Source organism: Adiantum capillus-veneris, unplaced genomic scaffold (assembly GCF_014529385.1).
Source record: "Adiantum capillus-veneris isolate H3 unplaced genomic scaffold, ASM1452938v2 Hic_scaffold_33, whole genome shotgun sequence".
NCBI classification, from domain to species: domain Eukaryota; kingdom Viridiplantae; phylum Streptophyta; class Polypodiopsida; order Polypodiales; family Pteridaceae; genus Adiantum; species Adiantum capillus-veneris.
In genome coordinates, this window is record NW_028221440.1 from 3300090 (window position 1) to 3308129 (window position 8040).

The 8040-nt window shown below is 46.0% G+C and overlaps 1 pseudogene; it reads right to left on the reverse strand.

Annotated features, from left to right (window-relative positions):
- Window positions 1-6234: 6234 nt before the first annotated feature.
- Window positions 6235-7130, reverse strand: LOC147417017 (uncharacterized; annotated as a pseudogene).
- Between the last annotated feature and the right edge of the window lie 910 nt (window positions 7131-8040).

Below are 8040 nucleotides of genomic sequence, written 5' to 3' on the forward strand. Positions count from 1 at the left end.
CCTTCAATGACTCCCTACTTATGTATGTGGCCAGGGCCACATTATATACCTGCGGACATGTACCTGCACCTAACTGCTTGCTAGCTGGTCTGCCTCTTGGTTGTGCTCTTCCTCTTCACATGCTTGAACTGGTTTCCCTAAAGACTTCAACAGCTTTTTGATGGCAAAGAACCAATGTTTTAAGGAATCTCGTTTTACCTACCATTGGCCTAACAGGTTGCTTGATGACCAATAACGCATCCCCTTTGACCCACCAAACTGGAAATGCCAAACTCAAGGCATTGTTTCAAACCTAGATGGAATGGAAGGGCGAGATATTTTGCTTCATTGTTGGTATGGATATCTTCAAATCATAGGCTTTTGAGAAGATTACCTTGCCGTGTGGATCGTGTATCACCACACCTCCACCAGCTTTCTTTATTACCCTTCTATATGCACCATCAAACCACATGGTAAAAGATCCGACCAGGTCTGGCTCCTCTCTGGCTTCATCTCGTACTACTCTTGGATAATTGACAAATCCACGGCTTTGCTGACCAAAATGTCTGTCAAATGGGACCGACTTGTATGGTCAATTTTGAACTCGAACTCAAATTCCTGTAACTCTATCACCCACTTCATGATCCGCTTCCCTGTCTTTAAGTGTAACACCACTTCAAGGCAATAGATTGTTAGCCGTCAACACATAGAACTTACGTACAATGAGGTGCACTTTGAACTTCCTACAAGCAAAAACCAATGCCATGACCCACTGCTCCGCTTCAGTGTAAGTCACCTCTCCAGGACTTATTACCCTGCTTTCAAAGTAAATAGGTTTTTAGCTCATTCCTACCTTCTGCTAGTAACACCGCCCCAATAGCCGCGCGTACCTACCGTCGTTGACACATAGAAATCGTTCCTCTTGGCTTGGAGGGCACACAGCTGGCAGCTGACACAAAATTTCTCACTCTGTCAAAAGCTTCTTGAGCATCTTCATCCCATTCAAAGCCATGCACCTACTGAGCCCTCTTTTGGAGAGGATACACATACTGTGACAGCATCCAAAAAAAACGCGACAAGTACTTTAGCTTATGTACAAAGGAGGCCAAGCCTTGCGCACTAGAGGGAGGCTCCATTAAGACTAGCGCCTTGACCTTTTCTGGATCCGCCTCAATTTCATTTTGTGACACCACATGACTTAGCAGCTGTGCTTGAGGTTGTGCTAGCTTGCACTTCTTAGGGTTTAATTGACCTCCTCCTTCTTCGTCCAACCTTTGAAAACATAGCCGGAGCTTTGACAAATGATCCGCCTTGAGCTATAGCATCCAATGTCATCCATGAAAACTCTAATAAACTTGCCCAAGTAGAGACCAAACACCCTATTCATCCAGTCTTGGAAGGTGGTGTAGACATTCACTAAACCAAACGGCATCCTGCGATAAGCAAAGCACCCCCATGGAGAGATAAATGTCATCTTTAGTTGGTCTTCAAGAGCAATCCCCATCTGAAAGTACCCTGAAAATCCATCCATAATAGAGTACCTCTCATGACCTGCCACCTGATTTAAGATTTCATCTTGGAATGGCAGCGGGTAGTGGTTTCTCTTTGTCGCCGCATTCAATGGCTTGTAATCGACGCACACCCGCTATTTTCCATTCTTCTTAGCGATGATAACCACTGGAGAGAAACCCACTCCGACTCCTTCACGGGGTATATGATACCTGCATCTAACAATTGGTTAATCTCCTACCAAAGAGCCTCCTTCTGAATCTCCCCTAATCTCCTTAGCTTATGTGCCTTTGGTTTGCACCCTTCTTTAAGAACTATCTTGTGCTTTGCACCCTTTGCTCCTTGTAGATCCTCGTACTTCGTTGCAAATAAATTCGGAAAAGAGGCACACAGCTCAACATAGCCTTCTCTCTCTTTCTTGGTCAAATCTTCGCTTAGCATAGCAGTTACCTCCTCCACACCTATGCCACCAACCTATGGTTGCACCACTCTCCTTTTACATGGGAGCCTTCAACAATGACCCCAAACAAGTCGGCATCTATCTTTAGCATATCATCCTCGCTTTCCTCTTCCTCAGTATCTGTGTAGCCCTCATCATAGGCCATCTCGATCTCATACTCATAGCTTGTCGTATCATCTTTGTCTTTTTCTGCCATAGGGTGAAAACGGCTCTCTTTGCTCTTCAAATCAAGCACCACATGTCTTCCTCTCTCTTTGTCAGGCAAGGTGAACACCCTGCTCCCCCAATCCTGCTTAGCCCCTATTGCAAGTAGCCATGGCCTACCCAAGATGATTGGATAAGCATTGTCACCCGCTTTCATCACAAAGAAATCGATTAAGCACTCAATGCCCATCACTTTCACTCTTACGTCTTGAGCCACGCTCAAACACCTAGGTGGCTTTGGTATGGTTAGCCATCCTCATGTGTACATTTGATTTAGCTATTGCTTTGACCCCTGTTTCCTTCATAGCAGCCTCCGTCATGACACAAACCTGTGCTCCGCCATCTATATAGGCCTGAACCTGCATCCTCTTTTCAATGACCGCATCCACTAGAGGAAGGACATCCGTCGGGCTACCCACTCTCAATGCCATGTTTTGTATTGCATGCACATTTCCTTTGCCTTTGGTAGCCTCGTGCTGACACTTGTAGACCACTGTCTTCGTAGCTTGGGATTTAAAGCCAACAACTGATCAAAGGTAATGTTAGCCTTTTGACTTTGAACATCGCTTACCAAGTCATATTCGGGGTAGCCGCGCCTAGCTGAAAGTCTGCTTGCTTGATTTTGCGACGTCTTCTCTTCTTGCTAGTTTCCGGTTGCTCCTTGCCTTCGTACACTTTCTCTTTACCTTTACGGGCCCTCATCTCCCGCTCGGTTTCTGTCTCTCTTTCCATCCTTGCTCTCTTGTTGGCCAAGACTTCAACATCCTGCTTATCCACTCCGATGATACTCACCCTAGGGACTTCGCCACCATCAGGAGGAGCTGGTTGCACTTGATTCTCGCCTACCTGCTCCCTCGGACCATTGAGTTGTGCTTGGCCTCTACCTCTGCCAAACAACGGATAAATACCGCCTCTTTCTCTTAGTGGATGAGGGCAATCCGGTGCATAGTGTCCTTCTTCACCGCAATTGTAACATCGGCCAGGCAGTGCCTTGCCCTGCCCCTTGCTCCTCTTGGTTGACCTCTATCCATCACGCTTGGCCGCAATTCCTGCATTTGCTCAGGCGAATCCTACACGGTTCGCACCCAATTTTGTGGCACAACGGCTACACCTGGGTTTGTATGGTTCTCATCATGAACAACATCCCTCAGACCCTGAGGTTGGACCACACCGCTTCATAACCCGACACACCCTGTTCAATCTTCTTTTTTATTTTCCTGCTTTTTGCCTTTGCGATGGTCACTGCACCATTATAGTTTTCTGGGCTCTCAAAATCCACTTTCTCCCTCACTTTAGGATGCAAGCATGCCATGAATTTATCGAGCTTGAAGTAGTCGCCATTAGCCAATTGCATGGCACCCGCTAACTCTGCCCAGCACACTTCAAAACGATCCAAAAACAAATTGAACTCTTCACTTACATCCTGTTTGAGTGCTTTCAAGTTGGCATCCATCTCGACTGGGGATGCCCCTTTGCGAAAATCATATAGGAAACGCGTCCGCAGAGCCGGCCAAGCATGCCTCCGCTCACCTTCCAAAGCTTCGTACCATACCTTTGCCTTCCCGCGCATCACCAAAGGAAATGTCTGCATCTTGCTATCCTCATTCGGCATATGCCAACGACAGCATGCACAGCTCAGGGTCGCAACCCACTCATCAGGATTTTCTTCACCTGTAAAAATTGGTCCATAGCTTCGATACGCCATATCGACCAACACCAAAAATTGCTTCTCTTCACTTAACTGGGAGCAATCAGTGTGCTCCTCCGTGGGGGCACCAGAAGATGGAGAGTGGGAATGGGAAACACACCCGACACATACGCAATGGCCCATATATAGCTCAGGATATTCACAACATCCCTGTCCTCTCGAAAACATCTTCAAAACAAGCAACTCACACTAACAGGGCCTTGCCTGCACTTCGCCCAATGCACATACAACCTGCACAGTTGCTAGACAGCGATCACACCGATCTTGCCCGCTTCTAGTCCTTCCACATCTCGACACCTCTCTCTCTTCCTCTCACACACACAGGAGGCCGGGGGGCGCACACGCTCACACACCGGCACTACACACCTTGGAGAAAGGGGGGGAAGGGGGGAAGGGGGGAAAGACGACACCAAAATCGACAATGACAGTTTTCTCCTTCAAACAAAAAAAACCATGTACAAGATCCGTACAGTCTGCTCTAGGCCGCACCATGGCCATCATTATTCCACACAGAGGGGCATACACATCCCTTGCCACTCGAATTTGTCGGCACACACCTCGACAAAAACTCCATTGTTGGCTTCACTTCGATAGCAGCTTCTCTTGGCAGCCCTCACTGGCTTCTTCTCTTGCAAAGCACATGCCCTTCCTAGCTGCTTCACAGACGATGCTTCATCCTTGGGTGTCGACTTCGATCACACCAATCGCGTGAAGTTTTTTTCTTCTTCCCCAAGCCTAAAGAAAACCGAAAGAAAAATATCCTCCCTCCTCCAAAAAACGTCGCTCTCCCCTTTCTTCCTTTTCCACAAACTTCTCTTCTTTGGCCAAAACTTTCTAAAAAAATAATTCCTTGAGCAATAGCGCCGGGCGCCACTGCTCCTCTTAGCCTTCACAAAAAAACTTTTTTTACCTTTTCCCTTAAGTTAACTTTTGGACTACCTTTTCCTTATTAGAAACCTCTAGCCACCATTTTTTCCTTTGAACTTACAATTTACAACTAAAGAGTTTCTTAGGACTCATTTCCCATGCAATCGGTGCTTCCCCCTGCACATATTTGTCGGCTACCCATTCGGGATTGGTATACCAAAACTTCATCTTATTGTCTCCAGACTCTTGGAGCTCCACCGCATTCCAACCCCTACACGCCTTCTGAACTTGGTAAAATCACACGTTCTCTTCTGTCCAACAAGTGATCTCAACTTCAATCCCCCATATCTCACCACCTGAGATCTCGATTGACAAGCCATCAAGTCTGGCCATCTCATGCTCTTGAAAAGCACATTCAAAAACGGGACAAGCCACTTGACGATCCCTTTCTGCCGTTCTTGCATGCGAGCTTGGGCTGGGCCTACCTCGATGCCCATAACTCCGATCAGCGAGCCGCAGATTTCGGCTAAGTCCCCGCATCGCATGCAACTTTCGAGAATTCTAGCGAGCTTAAAAAAACTCCTATCGACACGCCTATCAACATGGCCCGATGAGCACATACCCGACCCCTGGAAAATATTCCACAGGCCATAACTTGCCCGTTTGAAGCCCGATTGATAATCCGAAATGACCAGCATGCTTCACAGCTTGAGCTTTACAAGTGTACCCATTGATCCCATTTTTGGCCACCTGTTTGTACCTGCCCTGCTCGTCGGAGATCTGCAAGGCATTCCATCTTCGGAGAATCATAACTTTCACACTGGGACTCCGTTTGACGAGCCGTTTGGACAGGCCCATAGAGCATCTCAAAGACCACATTTTAGAACACTGACTCGGCATTCCGGGCACCTTTACTTGCTATTCCACCTGGACCATTCTAGGGCCTTTTTGGCCTTAAAGACCGCATTAGACATACACTTCTGCCCCGACATGCTCTCCCAAGGCCTTCGTTCCTGCTTTAGCCCTTTACCATGCACGTGTTAGCACCCATAGCTCGCCATAGAGCACTTCCCTTCATAGACCAACTTTGGTTGCACCAACGTCACTGGTCTGTGACATTCTCCAGCACAAAGGCCTACTCGATATCTCTTCTCTACATGGTGTACACTCTTGGAATTTTTTGGAAATTTGGCAGAAGACACAGCACCTTTAACTATAAGAAAAATTGCCTTTTATTACTGCAATGGACATGGTACACACACACACACACACACACACACACAAAGCGAGAGAGAGAGAGAGAGAGAGAGGAGAGAGAGAGAGAGAGAGAGAGAGAGAGAGAGAGAATGCAAACCTGTGCAGTACTTGGTTGCGAACCAGAGGGAGCAGCAGTGGCCTTGATGTGTTGGGGACTTCCAAGAAGAGGACTCTGCAAGAGGCTCTCAGAGGTCGTTGTCGTATAGGAGAAGCAGCGCAAGCAGTATGGGGATAGTCTCCAGCATAAAAATCAAAGGTCTACTGGTATCTCTCCTATACATTGTGTATACTCTTTGGAAATTTTTGGAAATTTGGCCAAAAGACACAGCACCTTTAACTGTAAGAAAGATTTGCCTGCTATCACTGCAAAGGACATGGTATACACACACACACACACACACAATGCAAACCTGTGCAGTACTTGGTTTCGAACCCGAGGGAGCAACGGCCTTGATTGTTGGGACTTCCAAGAAGAGGGCTCTGCAAGAGGCTCTCAAAGGTCGCTGCCGTATAGAAGAAGCAGCGCAAGCATTATGCGATGGTCTCCAACAAGAAAATCAAAGGCCTACTTGTATCTCTCCTCTACATGGTGTATACTCTTGGAAATTTTTGGAAATGTGGCAAAAGACACAGCACCTTTAAATGCAAGAAAGATTTGCCTGCTATTACTGCAAAGGACATGGTATATACACACACACATACACACACAGAGAGAGAGAGAGAGAGAGAGAGAGAGAGAGAGAATGCAAACCTGTGACAGTACTTGGTTCCAAACGAGAGGGAACAACGGCCTTGATTGTTGTTGGGACTTCCAAGAAGAGGGCTCCGCAAGAGGCTCTCAGAGGTCGTTACCATATCGGAGAAGCAGCGCAAGCAGCATGCGATGGTCTCCAGCATGAAAATCAAAGGCCTACTTGTGTCTCTCCTCTATATGGTGTATATTCTTGGAAAATCTTTAGAAATTTGGCAAAAGACACAGCACCTTTAACTGTAAGAAAGATTTGCTTACTATTACTGCAAAGGACATGGAATACACACACACACACACATAGAGAAGGCAAACTTGTGCAGTACTTGGTTGCGAAACAGAGGGAGCAGCGGCCTTGATTGTTGTTGGGACTCCCAGGAAGAGGGCTCTGCAAGAGGGCTCTCAGAGGTCGCTTTTGGTTTATCTGGTCTTTAATGTCCACAACACTGCTATCTATCTTACTGCCCCCCAAAGTGAAATGATAGCTCTTCTCAGCAATTGAAAGGCATGACCTTTGCGAAAGAAGATAAATGATGCATAACCTTACAAGAACTCCAACTCACTCGATCATTGGCAACGAACTACCTCAGTCTGCTTTAAGATGCATGTCACAAAAACACACACACATGTTCAATGGAGAGCAAGCCTACTTGCTTTGAGCATGTATTTCTTTAAGAGCTATAGAAATTCTCAAATAATCTACCATATAGACTATACAGGTATAATCTAACTTATTGAAACTGTCAATGTAAGCATTAATGAAAACTAAGTACTTGTGAGATTCAACATGACCAACCCAAGCCCAGGTGCAACTCCAAAAATCTAGCTTTCAACCATCACAAAATTTAATGAAAAAGCTATAGAAAGTCTCAAATAATCTACCATATGGACTATACAGGCATTATCTAACTTATTGAAACTGTCAATGTAAGCATTAAAAAAAACTAAGTACTTGTGAGATTCAACATGACCAACCCAAGTCCAAGTGCAGCTCCAAAATTCTAAATTTCAACCATCACAAAATTTGAAACAAGACGAACAGGTGCAGTTAGAAACCCTCCTAACAAGGTAGCGTCCCTACAATGAGACAAATAAGTTGCTCACAAGCTATGCTTTGAGCAGGGAGATGCAATAGGTAAAAGATTGCCGTCATGTTCTATCTTCTCTTGGATATATAAAGAGTGGTAAAAGCCTTCTCATTGTGGATGCATTCATTTAATGAATCATGCAGACAGAAAATGGAAACTTTGAATCAGGCATGCAGTGCTAACTGTCCGTAAGGCAAGCAGAGACAGATCTTGATGAGTC